This window comes from Malurus melanocephalus, unplaced genomic scaffold (assembly GCF_030028575.1).
Source record: "Malurus melanocephalus ecotype Western Australia unplaced genomic scaffold, MMel_1.1 scaffold_151, whole genome shotgun sequence".
Taxonomy (NCBI): Eukaryota; Metazoa; Chordata; class Aves; order Passeriformes; family Maluridae; genus Malurus; species Malurus melanocephalus.
The window spans coordinates 1493418-1516733 of record NW_026623383.1 but is presented as its reverse complement, the minus strand read 5'-3'; positions in this window follow the sequence as shown (position 1 = coordinate 1516733).

Sequence of the window (23316 nt, the reverse complement as noted above, 5' to 3'; positions counted from 1 at the left end):
TGATTTATCTGGTACAATTAGAGGAAGCTGTTTGTGCAAAAGCAAGCTCAAGCAAACAGACATTACAAAAATTACAGCTCTGAAGTTTTTTTCCACTGCCCTAGCAGGCTTGATTTTCCAAGAAAAACCTAAGTAAAAGACACCTAAGGTATTTATTAAGGGAGTCAGAAAAAAAAAGGGAATGTGCTAGCAGTAGAAAAGAGGAAGAGTTAAAGGAAAATATTACTTAAGTAGGAATATAAAATAACATTGAAAAGAGGACTGAGTAAATATATTATTCTAGATAAAATGAAATGGAAATTATACAGATGTCAGAGATAGCACACTAAGAAGGCTAATATTTTAATACGTCATCAGAAATTTGTTTGATTTGAACTTGGTAAGTGAAATAAAATTACATAAMCTTAATCTTTTGAATGCTTGCATTTTAAAAATGTTGACTAATTAAACAATTAATATTAAAAATACTAAAAATCCATGCCTGAAGTTTTTGTTTTGTTAATATTTATCATTAAGGCTGCCTAGGCAACTAGCTAAAGTAGTTGCAATATATACAAAGCAATTCAGTACTTTGACGTTCTGAGCTTCTGCCTTCTACTTCCATCACCTATCTCTTTTCACTCTTCTTGAAAGTAATTTTCCTTTTCAACAGAATAAATATATACTTCTTAGAAAWATATGAAAAAGTAGAACATAGAACATGATCAACCTTCTGGGTACGCTAATGGTTAGAGTAGTGTTGTGAGAGCAGAGACATTTGTTTTTCAGTTATCATTCTAATTAAGGTTCACTGGGAAGTATTCTATCACCAAAGCAAGATCAAGTGTATCACACTGATACAGGGATATAAATAGGTGTTCTAAACATGGAGAGAAAAGCATTTCYGTTCCTTTTTCTTCTTCCTTTCCATTCTCTACCTATATTCCCAGCTCTTGCCTTTCAATAACAACAGCTCTGAAGTTACAATTGCATTTGTGATTGAATTTGACTGCCAAAATAAGTACTAGCTACTAGTTTTACTTTGGCAGTAATTGCTACCAGCTTATTTTACCTGATGGCATGTACTGGTACCAAAAAAAAAAAAAAAAAAAATGTAACCTGTGTTACTTCTGTCAGCTTTAAGTGTATGTCTGAACCACCCTTGGATGTATCAAATGGCATTGGGTAGATTCATTTAGACAGCTGAACAGTTATTTGATGAGGAAGAATATGGGAAAGAATATCCACTATGAAGTGAATAAAATAGCCGAAGCAAGATGGGGCTTTTTCTTGGGCACTCACTACTTCTACAGCAAAACAGATCCTAAAWTGTGTCATTTCTACTGGTTCTTAAGCTGGTTCTGCAGATACATTAAAACACCTTAGAATGCATGAGGGTTAAGTACAGTCTTACTACACATTAGTTCGGTGTTTTATATTCAGAAATGRAATGAAAAGCACACCAGGTAATTGCACAAGGTACTGAGAACCAGAAACCTTTACTGAGACCACAACTGCCCAGCAAATRTAGAGGACCCAGAGAAGTCCTGATACAGCACATAATTACATACAGTGGCTTAATCAGCTATTTCKTGCCAAAACAACAATGTAAAAGGAGGAACCATCTGATAAGCCCAGGATCTGATTCATTTTTAGTCAGTTTAACTTGACAAAGAGTTTCACTTGAATGCACAAAAACTCATTTTACAGTTCACTTCATTTATTATTTTATTGCCAAGCAATTTTTATGTACAAACAATTACACAAAATCTACCACTTGGAGTAAGGAACTTCTCTGAGTCTTTAAAATGGCTGATATTGTTTTCAGTATCATTAAAAAGCAACTCATTAAGGAAAGAAAATTTGGTTCAGAAAGCATAATTCCCAAAATAAATATAACACAAAATAGTAATATCTTCTGCAGATATTATGAATAATATTAAGTATACTTTTTAATGAMGATCCATATTTCTGCATTCACAAAATGGAAAAATATTATTTCCTATAATGTTTTTCCCACTTATAAAATTGCTTCTGTTATAAAAATTCATTGCTGGAGGCCATTATTTTTTTGTTGCAAAAGTTATATTAATTTACGGAATATCCATGTTACAGGTTAAGAAAAAGACACAGCACTCAAAAACATATCTTGCTTTCTTTAAAGTGATTTCATGATTTCTAAAAGAGGGCATGAATTTTAAAACAAAAATCAGGGTCTAGATAGATAATTGGTGATCTCCTCCTGCCCATATCTGGACCTGTGGGCCTTTTGTGATACCTTCTCTCCCCTGGCCAGCTGAGGAGTGATAGAGCAGCTTTGGTGGATGCCTGGGTCAATCCACCATARAAATCCTTGCCCAAATATTGGGAATATGTTAAAGGAAAACATTCCAGTAGTAAAATTACTTGCTAGCTAAAGCAACCATTTTCACACTTTCTCAAAGTAACCACTGTCAATTGAGGGCTGAAGCTGTAATATTAATCCTCTCTACTRAAACAAAGCCTCCAGAAAGGCAGACAGGTTCATTATGGATGTTAAAGWTTGGGAGCTAAAAAATAAAAGGTAGTTGTGTATAGTGTACTCCGTCATTCTAGAGCCCATACTCTGACAGATGTAACAGTGGCTGCTGGTCTTTGCTAGTGATCTCACCTCATGTTTGTAGTTATTCTGATAAACAATGAAAGATCGTACAAAAATATATATTTGGCTGTGAAACCTAGAAAATATGAATTTTGGGGATCAAGTTGTGTACTTTTTATTTTAGATTAGATAACTGACTAAATTAATTATTTGTCTGTTGGTTGAGGTTTTTCTTTCAGAATAGTATTTAAAAGGAGTATATGGAACTCATGTTTTACAATAAAAATCCTTCTTAAAYAGGCAATAGACATTTAAGTTATTGCTAAGCCAAAAAGTAATGTACTAGTATTGCATTCTTTCTAGCCTATCTTCGATAAACTAATTCTTAAGATGCCCACGTATTTACATCAAATTTTTAAGTTACCCAAAGAATCTAAAATTCTAATTCTAAACTTGCTAAAGCACAGTGAATAGAAAAAAAAAAATAAGCCTACTTAATGGAGTTGAAATGGTGAAAAAGAATATTAGAACAAAGAGTTTTTTTAAAAGTCACCTTCAGTAACTCAGGCTGAAATCAGCTGACCTGTTAAATGACATAAACTTTCAGTTAAGGTACTCTCCTGAATTGCAGAAAGTAAAAGTTTCTGTAGTTTTAGTTAAAAGGTATCAATTAATTTCATGACTTTTTCATTCTACATTACTGTTTCTCAAGGGTGAATGATATAAGTAGGAAGAATTTTCACCATTTTTCCAATCCTTTCTTTRAGGCTTAATAAGGTGGGTGTAAGGAGATCGCTTTTTTTGATCAGACATTGGGCAGAAATAAACATAGAGTTTTAATTGAGTGTAAAGCTATCCAGAATGGTGAATTGAGAGAATTGCACTGGCAGCAGGGGCTGAGGGGTGGCTGCTCTGASGAGGGGACAGGACTGCCCTGTGCCACGCACAAATGGCTCCAGCTGGCTCCRAGGGACCACTGCAGGGCACAGCTGAGCCCCTCACACAAGCTGGTGGCATCTCAGTGCAAACATGCTTAAGAAACACAGAAAATGCCAGAAGCAGATGGAACACAAAGTCGGAGAAGCAGCTGAGGGAACATTGAGGGTGTCAAGGCCATCAGACATTATTATTGAAAATTTAATTGATTTTGGCCCAGTGTAAAATGCAGCTGACTTTCAGTACGGCTGCTTTGCTGACTGCACGTTCACACTGAGCTGCCATGGCAGTCAGGGTCAGGACTGTATCATCTAATACTGTAAGGTCATTTACTCTTGAGAAATTGTACAAGCTCCAGCTRAAGAAAATGAGCAAAATGTCACATCGGTCATTCTCCTACACCATCAAAATTAGGCATCTGCATCAATGCCAAATGCATCATATATTTCAATTACCTTTATTGCTCTTCTGTCACATGTCAAAGATACAAATATCCTTACTTCTGTATTGTGCATTTCTATTTCTTAAGGTATTTGCCTCCACCTGAAAACTGCAAGGTCAGAACTACAGTGACAGGTAAAATTGTTTATGTGCAATATTAATTAAACTCTTCAGCTGAATAGCCATTAGTTCCATATGACATCAYAGCCCATTCATCATTATTCATTTGTGTTTTACACTTCTGGCAAGATAAAGCAACCTTAAATCAAAACCTAACAGCTATGAGATGAAGGGAACCTGTGCTACAGATTCTTAGATCGCTTAAAATCATKCAGTGCTTTCTAACTCTGCCCAAGCTTTATAGGAGAGAATACTGGTACAAGATTTTTGTTTCTCTTTCAAGGGTGAAAACAAAGGTCCTGAAAGCAAATGGACAGAAATTTATACAGCTTCTAAATTATCTCTATTATGATAGTCTTGAGTGTCTTATATATCTACATCATCTATATCTATAKCTATATCTAATCATCTATATCTATATCATTTATATCTACATCKACATCTATMTATCTATATCTATATCTATATCTATATCTATATCTATATCTATATCTATATCTATATCTATATCTATATATCTATCTCTACATCTATATCTACATCTACATCTATATAGACATCTATATAATCTATATCTACATCTATATCTATACACACACACATATATATGTACCAGTCATTACAAATTTGTGATTGACTATGAAGAAGCGATTGGATATGAACTCTGAAAGTCTCAACCAAAAAACTATTCTTTTTTTTTTCTGTTTTTTTCTATGTTCAGTTCAACAGTTCTTTGTTTACTTCTACTTCATTTTACTTACAGAGACCAAGGACTCATTTCAGCAGACAGAAACATTTAGGTACTCCTGAAACTGGAAACTAGACTAGGTGAGTCACTTCCAAAACTCATTGTTGTAGAAAGTATTGAACAGTAAAAGTTTTTAAGGAGAACAACTAGATTTTAGYTCTGTGATGGAACTGTGGAAGTGGTTAAACCTTGTACTTCTCTCTGTCTTTATATGTTTCCTTGTCTTCTAAGCCATTCTTTGAGAGTGCAACCTAATATGACAAGTAAACAGTTGAATTCAAATACTAAATCATGTTTTAAAACATGCTCTAATTACTTTTTTTAAAAAATAGACCTATTAGAAACAAAAATCTTTTGCAAGTCTTGTATCTTTCTGTCTAGCAAGGAATTTAAAATCACCCCTGGCACTAATGGCTGAGGCACACAGCATGTAAAAAATCCTGATCCCTGTTACTATTGTTTGATATTTCWTATCCTGCTCTTCAAGAATACACTTTAATGTGTGAAAGCTTTTCCTTTAATTGAAGATCTTTTCAACAGCAGTTATTCTTTATCTTTTCATCTTTACAGAAATGGAAAGCTATTTACTTCTTTGCAGGTTGCCAACAATACTGCTATTCCCAAAAGAAAAGGTTTCATTTTCTGGATTTGCTTTTAGCAACTGCAACTTGTGTTCCTCTTTTATTCTCATGCTCCATGATACTGAGTACCTTGCTCCACGACAATTTTAAAATAATTTAATGACCCTGAAACTAAATAGCTTTGAATTGTCTTTAACTAAGTATAATTATGGACAGTCAGCTATTGCATTCAGACAAGTTTCCATRCTCTGGACAGCCCTGTTTGCAGTTATATTCATATAAAACTTCATATATAAGTATGGAAGCATGTATTTGGAAATGGTTTTATCAATTTCATCCACGGAAGAATAGAAGCAAGAAAATTATTCCTCAACATTTTATCTTTTTTCTCACCTCAATTAATATTTTATTTAGTTTTATGAAAGAAAGAAAAATGAGTGCCTTCCCCATTTGTTCAATGCCTTTGCATTACTTAAAACCCAAAATGTAGATTAAAATAGATTCACAGTAGTTCCTAGACAGGTCAATTTTAGCCAGAAGACTGATAAATTCTCTACTAACCTCAATTTTTCCATGTATTTGTTTTATTATWCAGCATTTTAATAATAAGAGGGTAGCAGATCAAATGGGAATTCTAGTATTTCAAGACTACACCTCTTATGGGAGACAGYTCAAAACATCTATTTGGTAATGTCACAAGTGACATTGACCTTTATATGAGTTTCTATACAGAAATGCATTTTATCAGTTCTCCATTTAAGTARCAAGGTCTCCAGACTGTTCCCAAAAACTGATTACTTACACTAAACCTTTTTAAATAAAATTAGTTTTGCTACAAATACTCAAATACTCTTTTTTCTTCTGGCAATATTGCTTTCATAAGCATCTAAGTCATTCATGTTCTCAGCATTTCTAATTTGAAAACCCAAAAAAAAAATCTCACTGTGAGAGACAAATTCTCAGATGTTATGCCCTATTTGGTAACATGCAGAAAATCAGATGCAGCGAGGAAATGGACAGGATTGTTTCCAAATATTTGATACAAATCCAAAACCCCTCAAGCCTGCATTTGTTTGGCAGAACAAACAATAGGAGAGCAACATTGCCAAGATCCTGCTGTCTATTCCTCTGTGTGCTTAATTATTTTTAGTCATTGATTGCTGCTGGAAAWTTTTTTAATTTGGATTTTTCTAGAGCAAATTCACCAAGACAACAGCTTAGGATGTCAGCTTGTGTTACAGAAAGCATTACATTTCTAATATTTAAGTCATCTTAGGCAAAATCCATCAGCAAAGTCCAATTTACCAATTACCAATTACTAAGTTCTATTTTCTTAATCCATGTGAAAATGTAATTGAAAAAGAACAAACAAAATCCCAAACCAAATCTAAAATACTTTTTCAGTCCTGGAGTCTTCCAGTGGGGAAATGAAGYCTCAGATACTCAAGCATCAGTGAGTTCTTTTCAGCTAGACTGCAAACTTTGGCCTCTCTTTAGGATCCAGTGTCAGATGAACTAACAGAAATGGCTACAGAAGAAAATAATAATCTTTTATTACTAAGWGACCAGAAATTAATACTTAGGACAAACAATCCATATGAGACTAGAAAGACACATACTTTTGTAGTTATTGTGAGTCTTCAATTATATTTTTTATTTTTCTTATGGTAGTCTTTATGATATTTACAATGGGAGAAGCTGAAGAAAAGGCAAAAAGGCTGGTTTGCAGTGGCATTTGCAAGGTAGATAACAGCAATAAGTTTGAAAACCAATGGCCAAGGGACCTTATATAGAAACCACTTTGGGGTCATGATTACTATCAAGAAGACAAACAGAAGCAGATTTAAAAAAAAAAAAAAAAAAAAAAAAAAAAAAAAGGCTTTGCATAGTTCTTCTGAAGGAGAGTATTTCTGCTTAAAATGTAGCATGGGCCTATCTCTCAAAAAAAATTTAAAGACTGTGTTATAATATTTGTTGTAAGATTTAGTTGTTCCAAACAGTCTTCAAAAGAAAATTTGTCTCCTAGTGAGATGTGTAAATCTCTTAGTGCTTGTTTTTTTTTTTTCCCTTAACAAATAAAAAAAAAAAAAAAAATAAAAAGGCCACCACTTATTTTATGTAAAACATTACAGAACATTTCTTCCTAAATCTAAGTACAATTCTTACACTTTCTGGAAATTAAAGATTTCCTGCTGCTTATAAAATGAGACAGTAGCAATCAACAAAATTCAATATTGCCAGTCATATCTCTCAGATTTGTCCTGTACACAACATCTTAATTTTACCAACAGAAATGAAACGTGTTGGCAAGGTGATCTCTAGTAAACAGTTCTTAATATGTATTTAACATTGTGGCCTTTGCAACTCACATTCCATTGTTTAGTGGATACAAATAGRCAATTTTAAATTCTATAATAAAGATATGCTATTCTGTTCAAAATAATTTTCCTTGCAAATAAGTTTAATAGGTGACATTATTGAACATCTTTTTATAGATATTTAGAAATTATATGATGTTGACATAAAAAGATTTTTTTAAAGTTTCTTTTAAATTTATGAATTCTTTTTCAGATTTTATTTCTAGACACAGTTGTTTTTTTTTTTAAGAACTGGTAGCTATAGCAGCTGTGCATGTGCATGTGTAGAAAAATGGCACCAATTTGTGAAGCTATTTAATCATCTGAGTGTGAATTATTACAGATGGATACTGAAAAATATGATAGAGAAGTTTAAGTTCTGTTAAGTCTTCGGATAGGAGATGAAGTGCAAATAGAAAGTAGATAAACAAAGCTGAAAAAAAAGCTGATTTACTTAAATTATTATCACATGGATTTTAGACACTTTAGTTTCTCGATTGCACAAACTCATATATTCAAAGCATTTCATGATACACAGAAACAGAYGTTTTGCTGAGAATTTGAGTAACCTAAAATAGAACTTCTGTAGCTGTTAGAAATTTATTCATTTGTACAATATTAGATCCTCAAATGCATAAAGATACAAGACCATTTAAAATAAATAATTTATGTCAAAGCCATATGTATTATGAATAAAGATACACAACTTTCTTCCCCTTTCACCTGTGAATAGCCCATATGAGGCTGGCTTCAGTTTGATGTGGGATTGTCTCCCTGCAAACTTTGGAAAAACATGGGTGTTTTAGAGAAATAGAACAAGGGATGCAATCTTTGATTCTGCAGCAATTTCCTGCAGAAGACCAGATCCATGACCCCTCCTTCTGCTTTAGCTATAAGAGGCTGCCCTCTATCTCTGCAGTCTTAAAGCCTTTTACACTTAACACTGATTGTTGATCCTCCTTTTTGTGAGATTTGAAATCTGCTCTAAGTCTCAGAGGCAGCGCTTTTACCTTACTTCAGTTTTCTTTGTGCGAAATTGGAGCAGGAAAAGTGAATGCTTGAAAGCTAAAGCAAGTGAACAAAGGCTGAACATGAATTTCAGTGGATATCAACCTATTGCAAAGGCCAGTGAATAATTTGCATCTATAGCACAACTATATTTTRGTCCTTCACAGTCTTTTAAAATTACTTGGACTTTAAACAAAAACTGTTGGAAAGGTTCTCCAGTTCATCAAAACTCTCATAAAGAGTAAATCCTGATAAGCAGCCCCCTAGAAAGGCGTCAGTGTCCACAGACAGACTTAAAAGTGGTAATTCAAGAAGCAAAGTAAAATATCAATTTAGACTATAAATTTCTAGACAAATACTGAGACCAGTTCTAAGGCAGATGCTAAGATTCTTCACTCTCTAGGAAACAGGTATTTTCAGACTACTTAATAAAGTCCAAATCTTTTTAAAACTGAGGTAAGTGCAGATGATGAAGATAATGCTTTTAATTAATCCGTATTTTGAGAGYGAGGAGTATGTCTCTTGCCACAAAACAGGGCTTCAAATAGATTAGGAAAAGCAATAAAACAGGACTCTAAACCACTTAGRTCATCAGGGATTTACCCACAATTTGTTAGTTCATTAAACTTACTTAACTAAATTCAAATTTTAAATTCCATATAAAGTTGAGAGGCTTGACAAATCACAGAAGAGAAAAGAAACAGCCAACAACAATTTAAGAAAGACAGTCAAATGACAAGAAAAAAAATATGAGCTATGTTTGTTTTTTAAAGTAGCTGACTATATCTTGTGTCTATCATTCTAGACTCAAGACTTACTGAATTCTTCAAGTTCCTTTTGAACTACCACGATGCATTTCTTTGTATCTGCCTTGGAATTCCCTGCTTTATTGATACATATTTATCTTGAGACTACAGATAAATAACTTATCAGTTATAGGTCAAATCACTAATAAATAGTTTAAAAACAATTTTTAAGTAGCTTTTAAGTTGTCRCTTACTATTTCAGTACCAGTTAATTCCACAATGATACATGAAAAAASTATTTAGATGGTGCATTTCCTTTAGCTTTCTCTTCTCCTAGAAACTTTATTTATAAATACCAAAATTTCACTTAAAAATTTGCAACCATGATTCTGTCTTCATTAAACCAGAACTGCATTCTAAGGCATGATTCAAGATAACCTCCTACTCATTCAAACTGAAGACTGAGTGGTATTGCAAGCAAGATATAAACCACACAGTCCACTGCTTCGTAAATTTTACTACAGAAGGTAAATACATAGAAAATAAAAAAATTCATGTCTTACACTATTAGAAGAGATTCATTACARAAACTGCAAGGCATCACAAAAGAAACTTTGTTTCTTTTGCAACTACTATGTTCAAAACATCATTTTTATTAGTCATAGCTGTGCAAAGATGTGTGTTTCTTTTCTTTTTCCCCCATGGATTTTGCACTGCTGTTTGTCATCGTTTACAATTTGATGGACCTGCCTGAAAGACTTCACTTTTTTTACAGTACCTGCAGAAGTTTCATGAAAAATTAAGTAGTAATGTAATGGCTCCATTATTTTAGCTTTTTACATGTACTTCTTCAAGATTGTAGTGCTTTATATTGCATTTTTCTTTGCCAGAGGCAATCTAAAATAACCATCCCTTTCTTATCACTTATCATTTAGAGACAAATGTAATAGTTTCCTCTAAAGACTTCCTTAAATTATGAATCAGAAGGCTCTTCTATTGTAGTAGATTTTTAGATGAATACATCAGATGGCAGATGCATTTAAATTTGAGGTACAGAGCTTGCAGTCATACTCTTTACAGAAACAGCTACCTAAAAGAATTAGCTGGGAGAGGAGGRCTGAAAAATGCACTGTTATCAAACTGTGTTCCTCCTGGAGTCAATAATTATTTTATCATTACACCAGCAAAGAGTGGGTAATGATGACTAGTCTTGAAATTCCTGTGAGAGCTTTATTTTCAGAAGTTTCACAGATTGCAGAAAGTAAAGAAATTAGCCTAATATGCATATCTGGGTAGAGTAATTCTAAAATCTTAGAACAGAAATGAGAACCAGAACAGAACAGAAATGAGCACCATCAAGTTATAAAATCATTTATCCCTTTACTATTTTTAAGCTAAAATCTACTAAAATTGAGACAATGATCATAAGTGAATTTTAATAAATTCCATGAATTTTGTGTGGGTACAGCTCCATCCATACACTTGGGGGGCTTTTGCGGGTCCTTTTGTTTGTTTTTTCTCTTTGTTTATTTTCTGTTTGTTTGTGGTTATTTTTTTTAACAGAAGGGAAGTTTATGAATTTGAACAGAATATAAAAGTTGTCTTGCCCCTCTCAGATCAGCAAAAGTACTTGAGCACATCACATACAGGAGTGAAGYRTCATCATCCACCATTTTAAGCAAGAATATTCTGCAGATGTATCCTGCAGCTCTGTACCTTGTCATTCCTAAGCAAATGAGCACTGCAAAGGCACATGAATGTTCCTCATGAATATTTAATATTTCACAAAATTTTCTATATATAAATTATGATCATGTGCCTGCCAATGATCAAATGAAAAACAGGCATGTATTACTGTATTTTATTTTTGYGAATTTATCAGAATGAGCTCAAAATTCCGATAAAATGTGTGATAAACCACAGTATTCTCTGAGAGTATTGGCTAAAAAACTTTATCACTCTGTATTTGTTTCTATATTAGCTAAGTTTTGTAGCACACACGGTGATTTAATTGTTTTTGTACCTGAGTTTTGCAACAAAATATATCTTTTATGTAAAAAACATTCACTGGCAGTATCAGAAAGGTGCAAAAGAATCAACTTTGAAAGAAATGTGAAGATTTTGCATACACAAAAGTTCCTTAGTCTTTTGATTCTTATCTACATAAAYTGTGGAAAGAGAATTTGTACTGAGAGCAGTACACGAATACAGATTTTTACTACTACTGAAAGTGAGGAGAGTTTTGGCTATTCATTGCATTTGTCAGGTGTGACAATTGAGTGAAAATATAATTAATAATTAATATTAAATGATTATAACACCATGCGTTCCATTATAAATAAAGGAAGGAGAAAAAAAAAAAAAAGAAATCCCTAAACAAAAATAAAATACTCCCATTGCAAACCCATCAAAACATCCCCAGGTATGCACATGCATTTGAAAATTAAAATTAATTGAATTAATTCATTTAATTACCTACTCATTCTCACCATCATCTCAGAGAGTTGATGGAATTTTAGCCAGATGCTTCTACTCACACCTCTGAGCTTGGCAGGAGGAAGAAATCATTTGACCAGAGCTTTGTTATCTTCTTAAGCTTCCTAAATTAATATGGAATGTTATTTGCTCCAGGATAATTCAGAACCTAAATTTTAGAATGTTACTGATTATATAGATGTGAAAAATAACAAAATAGTGATTTGTAAGTGTCAGAAAAATGTGCAGCATTAATCTTTGCAAAATACTTTGAGAAAAGGGTTATTAAAGGCTCTATGGAAACAGAAGTACTAATGGAGCTTAATGGAATCTCACAGAACAGAGAGACAGCATGTACTGTAATTCAAAAAATTACCTGTTGTATTGAAGTCTATGTTGTGCTGGAGTGGATGGATAAAGCTTTAGTGGAAACTGAGTTAAAATCACATTCTGTCTTGCTAGTTATTTAGGATTTTTTTTTCCAGAGGACTATCTGCAATGACAAGGCTCTGGTCTTTCTGATGTTCGTAGAAGTCACTGTCAGAGTACAACAGACACACCTATACAGCTAGCTTATTCTTATCACTGAAAAAATGTGGTTACTGACGAGATAGGGTAAATGGTTTTAAGCTTTAGGACAAATATTTCCAAAAAACATGATAAAAATGCTACAGTGAAAAACTTTTCTATTTATTATCTTTGCTAATACATACTTTCTCAAAGTACGTGCCCCTCTCCCTGCCTGAACTCATTAGAGAGATCTTTCAAAGTTCTGTGTGTTGCCACAGTACTTTTAATGATTATTTCATATATCCTATCCAAATTCTATTCCACATATTGAAAGTTGGCTTTAAAAAGTAGGAGAGACAAAAATTTGTCAATCTTCAGCCTCACAGGACAGCACAAAAGTATAAGAACATTTCCCACTTGTAGTCACCCTCTAATTTCTAACAGTTTAGATACAAGATTAGTAGGTCTAACTTTAAATGACAATATAAACATTCATTTCCCTTCAATAACAGAATTTAGCTTTAAAAAAGCCGTTTCTCAAAGAAAGACGTTTATTGTATCAAGGCAGGAAATTTACTATTGTTGGTCTGAGGACTGAAGAGATTTATTCCATGTTGGTTTACATTTATTTGCATTTGGAAGGTGGTGTGGTTCTTTTTTTCTCCCCCTGTATGCAATACAAGTCCTTTGAGCAAAATTTGGCTTGGTTTTTCTTTTTGTATGAAGCACACTTGTAAAGGACATGTCACTCCTAGGACATAAAATACTCCATGTTGCAATACATAAACCAGGAAATCATCAAATTATTCAAGCTAGCTTTGAATAGCATGAAAAATAGGTTTCTTTTCTGAATCTTATTTTGGAATAAGTCTTTGAAATATTAGGTGGAAGCAGCTGAGAAACTAAAATTAACTACTTCCTCCATACTTGAAGCATTCTAATTAATTTAATACTTTATGAAGCATATAAAATTACATCTGCTGCTGTGTAGTTTTCTGTACCTGAGTTTCAAAGGTATAGCAGGATCTGAATGCAACATTAAAAGACCTTTAATGTTGTAAAGAGAATTGTTTGGTCCTCTGACCTACCCATAATGGAGTAGATAATGAACACCTTATTAATTTTGTGAAATAGTTCATAATTAGGATACCCTTTCAGACTGCACCTGCGAACTTGACTTAGTCATAAAACTTTGGAATTTGAAGTTTAGGTGTAAATGAAAATTTTGCCCCTAAAGGATTGAGGTGGAAGGTCACAGGCCTCTCATTTATTTGACAACAGGTAATCAATGACCAAGTAGAGCATGTATTGGATAATAGAGATGTACTTCCCCTCACAGTCTGTGAATTTTACACCTTTCTCTTGTGTTATGCTAAACTTTCCACCTTCTCTGTTCTCAAGTAAATGGGTTCTCTCTGTGAGAGTGTAGAAAACGTCATCAGTACTTAAAATCCTTTTCCAAGAGGACTACAGTGTCCATGGTTTCTTTTTCTTCACTCTTAGGTCCACTTGCAGCATGTTATCAGAGAATTTTCTTGTAATTTCTTCACTTTTTCACAGTTCCATGCAAATTTGCCATATCATGTGTTTTACATATTTTGAATACTTCTTCTTTGCATTTGTTGCCACTAAAACCACAATTCCACACCTGCATCCCTCTGGTAATCAGAAAGTGACCACTGGGCAGCTGCTTACAATCCCAAAATTRTCTCGTGCCTGTACTTTCAAGTCTRYTGCTGTCACACCATGGAGAATATTCCACTACACTGCATTGCACTCAAGGGTAGGAGACAGTCCATTCTGTATATAAGRAACAATTGTTAATAGTATCTAAGAGTTAAAAAAAAAAATCTTTACAGTAATAAGCATTATGCAACCATGGTGCAACAGCTAAAACAAGGTAGATAACAGTCAATAAGTCTGGGCCTTAGGTGATTTTTGTAACTAAGATCAAACACAACTCCAGACAGGCCAAAATGAGTTTTAGAAAGGTCTAATAAGCTCTGYGGCCTCTGCTGTTCATTTAATGCAGAACTACATTTACTAGGTTGCTAGGCTGCATATGACTATGGACATGTGAGCTATTATATTTACTATTTTAAAGTAATATTCCACATTCCACAAACTTCCATCCAAAAACATTTTAAGAGCACAGAGGCAACAGAACTACAAGGACAGATGGTCTTACCAGGTGTCAAGACAATTTTTCTCAAGGAACAAACACTTAAGCTGAAAGAAGAGGATCTCTTCTGAGAGGCAGTAAAGTCCACTCACCCGCTGTTTCACAAAAGGTTTTCATCTGGTGACTAACAGAACAAAACTAAAAAAATCTTTCACTTTCTCTCTRTATTTATCATTCTCCTAAGACTCTACTTGTGAAAAAAGTAGCATAGTTTTTTTCCTCTCTATAAACAAAATTTTTAGAAACATCAGTCTGTGGTTTATTTGAAAAGTCTGATCAACTAAAAGAGGGAATAAAATCTGGGTTTCAGGAAGCCCAAATTTTGTGACACTCCTATTTTTTGTAGGACTCAAACTTTGCATCTTTAATCTGTTTTCAAATTAAATGTATTTAATTAAATGCATTCCATTCAAATATAGAGCTTTTTTTTTTAAATTAATATATAGTAAATCTTTGTTCACACAGAGGGAGAATTTCGTGTCAMTTTAGAATTCTCCCACCAGGCAACAAAAATACTTGAGACAAAACAGACAGTAATTCTTTCTTACTGAAAACCATTTGCTTCAGATTGAAGAGTCTCCTTTTCTACCACATTCTCAGAACTCTTACTGGCCATACCAGGTAAGTAATCAAATGCTCATACAAGAAAGCAGAAAGCAGCGAACCTCACAATCAACCAACATTTAATAATAGCAACAAAAACATTTAATTATTAGAGGTTTCTCTATTTGATTTCAAGATTATTCCATCTGTTTTCTGTTCAAGACTGGAATTCTTAAAACTGATCTAATTTTGATTTGACTCATGAGAGGAATTTCCAGTTTCAATTGCACTGTAAAGCTGTGAACCTCCAAAGACTTCTTAACTCTTCYGAGAAAACATTTACACCCTTAACCTTCTCACTGCCCTGCACTTGGAATTTACCACTGAATCTTATGATAAAAGAACTATCTATTGGGGAAAAGTTCAGCAAAATCTCAAATGAAAATGAGAAAGGCAGGCTGAAAAAATAATGACACATAACAGTTTYAAGAAAGTTGAGAAATGGGTCATAAAACAGAAAAATCCTTTCTCCATGACATAAGACTATAAATTTATCCACAAAAATATGTACACTATAATTACTGTGATTGTCAGTATAACAAATCTGTCTTGTTTAATGGTACCAAAGGTAAAATTTTCTAGTATTGAATCCTGAGTTTAAACAACTTCATGGAATAGAAAAAAACAAACCATAGGTATACAATTTTTAGTAAAAGGTCCAGTTTAATGCAATTTTATGGCAGTTAAATTGACTGACTTTCAACAAGCTTTAATAGCAGGCAGAGCTAACACAGATTTGTTTAGAAATATATGCCCTTATTGTGTGATCATTCTGGTAGTTCTTCCCTATTCATTTAGAGGTCTGTCAAAAGCAAACTCCTAATTTAGAACACCATCAACTTCTCTGAGTATCACCTCCATATGAGAAAAAATGCTACATCAAATCCTCTGGATTGTAAAAACTGCCATTAACTTCCCTCAGTTTCAAATCCAGATTGGTTAAATGATGTAATTTAAACAGTGCATGCTTCAGGGAGAAAACATACAAGGAACCTTCAACATCAAACCTGTATTTCAATTAAAAGTATTCTAATGAGTCATGAGAAGATACTTTAAAACTGACAGCACCTCCAAACTTGATTTACAAAACTGTCCCTAGTCTGTTTCAAAATTTATAATTGCCATCCCTTTATTAAAAAAAAACCCCAAAGATATTTGCATTGAGACCTACAAAGATTTAGACTTTGCAAAGCTTTCATATACATGCGAAGAAGCACAAGCGTAGAGTTTATATTTTACATAATCCTCATCTGGAGCGAAGGAAGAAAGTTTTTCAGTTCCTGATAAAGAAACTTAGCATTAACTAGCTAGCAAATCAAACCAAAGGAAAATATAGATTCTGCATGACTACAGAAATAAATCGAATGGTCATGTGCGTTGACTAGGCTTATATTCATGCATTATTTTATTTTTTCCTTTATCGAAGAAATTTAGTTATTAACAGTGTATTTACATTTGMCAGCTAAGTCTTTAGGAGAGTTTGAAGGTGGATAAAACTTGCTTCAYGGGCTGATAAAGAAATGCTATTTATCTCCTGCTTTCCCTTGCATTTCAGCATAGAATATCTGGCAACCAACCTAGTCTTCAATGTTAAAAAAATCTATATATAGAGAGAAGTATGTGGCAGGGATGTGGGAAGCTAAAGAAAAAAAAGACTGTTTCTGCCTTCAGAGATCACCACAAAAAGCAATTAACTGATCCAGAGTAAGAATTACAATTTTCAGACTTAACTCTGGAGTGCTGTGATTTCTTTTTTTCTTTCAGCATCAGTACTTGGCTCAGTATGTTTAATTACTTGCAGATAAGATTACAACTTCCCAAACATTTCTGAAGCTTTTACCTCCTATCCCCCTGCTTTAGTCTACGCCAGCGATGCGGTAAAAAAAGTCTTTCTTTGGACATAGACTATCACTATTTCAGTGCAGTGACAGCAGGACACTGTGTTATGGGCCACAAAGATTTTGAAGAGTATCTCTAAAAGACACCRAGGGATCTGTAAGTGTTTAATATGGAGAAATTCATGGAGATCTTATGAACGTACAATTACCTGATGACACGGTGGTAAAGCAGACAAAGGAGATTGAGGTGCCCAGTAAGAGATCAAGAAGAAACAGGCAAAAATAAAAATGCAAGAAATTCCATTTAAGTATCAGGACAGGGGAGAAAAAACCACAGCTTGAGGATGGCTGGGCACTGGAAYATGTTGCCTGGCGAGGTTGCTCAGCCTACACCAGGTTCAACCTTTCTCAGCAGAGTTGGACAAGATAGTTCCAGGGACCTTTCAGCCCCAGCCAYTCTGTGATTCCRTCTACATGACTACTGCTCTGCTAGAAGGACGCTATCGTGTCAACTGGAAAAAAATTCCTGCGACTAAGTGTAAGGGTATGTGGAAAGACACGTGTTTCAAAAGGAAAAGGGRAAAAGAAGAAAAGAGGAAAGTCAAAACCAAACAAACCGAGRCAGAAACACGATCAACGATAACGGAGGCAATAAGGAGAACCAAAGCTACACGGTCACTGATTGATGAGGGTATGTAGAATGTGAGACCATTTATTTCTGTAAGATTATGCAGTCAAGGACCTTACCAAAATGGTATGACAAGGGGAAAATAATAAACAAAATATGCTATCCCGTCCCGCTGTAAAAGGGGAGTCAGGGAAGAGAAATCAACGAAAATAAAGSGCAAATACGGCAATATTGCATCTGAGAACTGTTCATTGATAAAGAAARGTAASTRTTCCTASCATAGGGGGAYAKSRAAGGTAYCAGAGAGCGCAGAGGAGGCGCAGCCACAGCGCCAAGCGCGGCCCAGATCGCTCCCTCAGCCCGGGCCCCGCCGGCGGCACTCGGCACACGGAGGAGTCTGCGCGGGACCGGSCCGGGCCGGGCGCCATTTCCGAGCAGCAGCAGCTGCGTGTCCGTGCCGTGGGCGAACAACAGGCTGCCGTGGCTGCGGGACACTCGGGCACAGAGCCAAAGGAAAAGGCCCCGCCGGTGTCGCGGGTCACCGCTTTTGTGTGCCGAGGCTCCTCCAGAGCCCGATTTCCCGGGCGTTTTCTCCCGGCCATCCCGGGATCCTGCCCCGCCGGCAAGGGCGGGTCGCTCTCAGCCCGATGGTGGAAGCTTTCTGTGCCCTGAGCGGTGCCAGGCGAAGCCTCCCCGGGGACAGGGACAGCGCTCCCAGCACCGGGACAGCCCCCAGAGACATTTTACACCCCATGGGTAGCACATGTTGAGGCATAAATAAAAATCAAACTGGTTCCGTATCATACGCAGACACACAGAGGTAAGAGACAAACTAAGGGGCACAATACCTGGAAACAAACCAGGTCAGGCACGTGAATTGATGGGCTGTCAGGAAACTGAAGGCAAACAGAAGTTTGAAGTTGATGAGGATGCAAACCTAAGGGTCCAGGGTATCACAGAAGATCATTGGAGCAAACGGATGGGGGGAAAGTGCAGAGGAAGGCCACCAAGTAGGAACAAAGGAAGAATAAACAGAAAGGGGTGTGGAACGTGTTGGGCACTTGTAAAATTGACCTGGCCAGTAAGCTTGTCTGACTAAGCCCTGCCTCTTTATATCTGCAGTTTGTCCTATTTTCTTACTTAATACTTCTTTAATTGTCTTTCTGTATAATCTTATTCTTTATGCAATGTGTTTTTAAAGACTTATCATTTAAATTATRAAAAACATAAGTACAATTTCAAGGTAAAAAGGGCGTCTCAAAACCTAGAATTTGGACCATGGAGGGTTATCCTTTTAAACAGAATTTATGCTACATCAGGTATACATCAATCAATTCTTGTCATTTATAATTAGCTGTTATATATAGCTTTTTTTTGAAATTAAATGCATCCCTGCTGTTTATATGAATATTGCAGTGGAGGAAAAAAGCTCACTTGGCATCAATGAGGAAAATTCAACCCACAACTTATCAAGTACCCAGGGAGAGCTTTGCTGTTTCCTTATTATGTTCCATTTGAACTCCATAAAATTCACACAATGCAAAACATAAAATCCTGTATTATTTATGATTTCTGCCGTTTCACCACTTACAGCCAAGAAATTTATAGGTGAAACTCCATTTCCTAGACTGTTCTTTGTCTTGCATTGTTTATGAATTTTATATTCTCTTTCTGACTGAGTTTATTATTTCAGTATATAGGACAGCTAAACTCCCTGGAAAMCACTGCCCACTTGACTAAGAATAGCTATGTGAACCTGCAGGTTTATTGACGTTGTATATGACCACCTGAAAATGTGAAATACTTCATCCRCATCCCTAATAAACAAAGTCTGGCTTGCTTTCTTGGGTCTTTGACAGTGGCACAGGAGTTTCATTAAAACTTTATGGTTTCATAGTGACAAATATGAAGAATAAAATAGAATGGCTGAACCTAAACTAATGCAGTTTTGCTGAAACCATAAGGATTGCTGGTTCATAAACAACACAAACTGATACARAAAGACAAGAATCTCTGGAAGTGGTGGTGTTGGCAGTAAGGGAGCAGGAGTTCTGAAACTTTAATCGTCCTTTTTTGCTGTATATTTGTTCTTTTAAATTGACAATGGCACAGATCTCATTTCGTTTTTCTTTTGCAATTGACACCTCATGACAGGTGCAAAGAGTGCATAGTCAGTCAAAATGAAATTATTGTGGGAAGTATTTCAATGGCTTTGTTTCTCTACTGAGATATATGCTTTTGTCTTTTACACAATCCTTTTATGTTAATGACTGCAGTTTGTGAGGGTTTTTTTTCTTTAATTTGTATTTCATTTCTTCCTTCCTCATGCAGCTATAAAGTAATAATGGACAGCTGCATGCAACCATGCACCTCAGGCTGTATCTCAGCTGGTAAAATTGGGAGCATTTCCAAGTTTTGTGGCTGTGGTGCATAGTCTTGTCCTCCACAGCCTTACACCAACGCTGGACCAAAGCCTGCATGCACAGAAATCCACTTTACTGCTGCAGAGGGGAGATAAAAACACAGGAGTTGTGCCAGAGCCAGAAAATGCTTCACAGGTGAACCGAAGTCCCATGACTTTGTTGGAACTAAGATGTCCACCTAAATCAGATCGCTTGCAATCAGCCTTCAGCAAAGGATCTACATATTAGGACCAACTTAAAATGTTTTTGTGCCTGGAAAAGACCAAAATTTTGCAAACTGTTGTAGAGTGGAGAATATAGTAGAAAAATCAGATTCTACCCTCTGAGCATTTTCTGATTCTGAGTTTCCATTTTTCTTGCTAAAGAATGACTACGCAGCATATTTTTGGTTGTTTTTTAACACCTTTGCAGTATTTTGGATCACATGTTGGCAATAATAATGAAATGAGCCTCCAGGTACATAACTGCCAACTAACTCATAAAAGAGTTAAGACCACAAAAACTGATACTGCTTCAGAATGCAAAAACTGGCAACTGATTCACCAGTCTGGGCTAAAAAAAAWTAAAAAAGTCACAATTTTTACTGTACAATTGCTCTTCTCTTCCTTTCAAGCACTCATTTACTGTTACTAGCCTCTCAAATTGGAAAACTGTATGCATTGCATTAGGAACCAAGACAGATAACCCAAGAAAAGCCTGGAGTGCCTTTTGGGTTTTTTTTTTTTTCCTCACAAAATAGTGAGACATTTTGCCCACAATTTTTAAATTAATTTTTAGTACATGAAACTTAACTTCCAAAATGTTTCTCTGCTGTGGTTTAATTTTTTTTTTGCCACAAAAATATATGGATGTGCTAACTTTGGAAAGAATTTCAAGGATCCACAGATCCAAGGACAATACAATTTTTGCAAGATCTGAACAAGGATTTGCAAGAGTGTGTCTCTTTGCACCGACTGTAGAGGGAGCCCAGAGTACTTCCCAACTTGGGTATTGCATCTGAATGCCTTATAATAATAAATACCTGACCTGTCTCCATATTTTGTGAGTAAAAAATTGCATATGAAAGATAATCTGGCCTAATTTCAAGAAGTGTTACACTAAAAAAACTCAAAAAGCAAAAAAAAGAAAATTTTAAAGAAAATTTAAATAACAAAAATTTATTTATTGGAGGCCATAAAGTAGAYTAAATGTCTGTAATTTTAATGTTCTGCTGAAAAGGTTGATTCTTCCATTGTTTCACTTGTCACAACATTTTCTTGTTTTTGTATAAATTATACTCAGAACGTATTTTAGTATCCCAGAATTAMCCTTAGAATTTTTACTTTTTCTTAATGAGTCTGAGAGTTCAACAATTTATATAAAAACGATTATACAGCATAATTTTTATTTAAGAAAAAGTTTATGTTATAAAACATTTGCTTACTCTGAAYATCATTGCATTTTTGTTGCAACTGATATTTTAAGATTTCATAAATTTACATATGCACTAATATTTAAGTAATGGAAATTCACCTTAGTATTAGAAAATTAAGAAAGGAGTTGTATAGTTATTAAAAAGGTAACATTGAAATTTACAGAAAGACATTTTTTCAAATTGAAAGCATGTCTGTGTCCATAGAAATTCTTTCACACAACTGTCATAGATAATAGATTAGTGAAGAGTATTGCACAAAATTAATACCAGACTGAACTGTTGAGGGTTGGTGTACATGTCACATCAGACAATGCAAACAAGGGAGAATTCAAAGCACAAGGCAAAGTGTACAAAATCAGTGTGCAATGCAAACTCTGACCTTGGGGAATAATGACTGAGCCACTCCACATCACTTAGTGAAGGAAAGAAAATCCTACTTGAAGTTGAATAACTGCAAGGATATTAAACTGAACAGATCCATGAAAGGATGTTGGTAGAGAGATGAAAAGTTTCTTGACCTGGAAAATTRTTGCAGTTCTATATAGTCTGCACTGAAAAAAATATAAACTGCTTTACGTTCTACATGAAATTATGACAGAGCAGTATAYTGCAGATTCCTAATTTGAGTAATTAATTACATCAACATTAATGATGATCTCTGTGCATTTTTCCTTTTATTCCACATGTGGAATCCGAGAATTCGCATCTCCTCAGCTAACCTTCCTGGACAGATGAGAGACATGWGTGCCTGTAAGAAAGGAGCTGAGAATCTTTGATACTGACCTTTCTCGTAACTTGTCTTCTTGTTAGTATCTTTTAWTTAATATCCTTTTTCCTTTGCATTCAAGAGCTTCCACTCAAGCCTGAGGAACACAAAACGGACACATTTAGAGGTCATTACATACTAATATTTTTTGTTTCTTTGTTGGTACTATCCATCACAAAATAAAACTTGAAATTAATTTGGTAGTTTTCTACATATTAGAAGAACTAAAACTGGAAGATTTAGCTCTCTTTGTAGTTATTAAAGGGGAGATAGGAGTAAGACTGTGAAAAGAATTATGATATTTTATCACTGGACCTCAAATGACCTATATCATCTGCACTTGACCCATAAATCACATCAGTATTTTCCAGATGCAACTGCCTTAAAGGGAGTGTAAAATACTGATTTTATAATGTGCTTCAAAATTTTATTGCATATTCCACAGAGRTTTGCAAAAAATCAATGTCTTAGAAGTCTTTTTTTTCACAGTTAATTGCTCCTTTTCTTTCAAAACATCTTAATATGGGATTCAGCTGCTCAAAATAAAGGAACAGAAAGGCATTATGCACTAAATAATTGTAAGTGTAAAAAGAAATCATGCACCTTTATTAGATTTGCATCAGGTAGTATCTTGCCAAAATGAYAACACAATTTGGAATTGCAGGACCAATAGATGTTTAAAATATTGTTAACTTTTAACCATAGTAAAATTAAATCCAATATTGTTTTGTAATAAATTAAAGACCAACCCATTATGTTTAAAAGCATTATGTGGTTTTGTTTTGAAGACAGTGCATTTCTAAATAAAAATTTATTGTCCGAATTGTGATTTTCACATCAGATAAAAAAAAATACCTTGGTGATTGTATTGATTTTCCTGTAAATGAATGTAAATCTTACAGTAAGTATTATGAGTYTCTGACACTCAAAATATTTTATACAGACATTATGCTCATTAATATGGGGGGATCATTAATAAA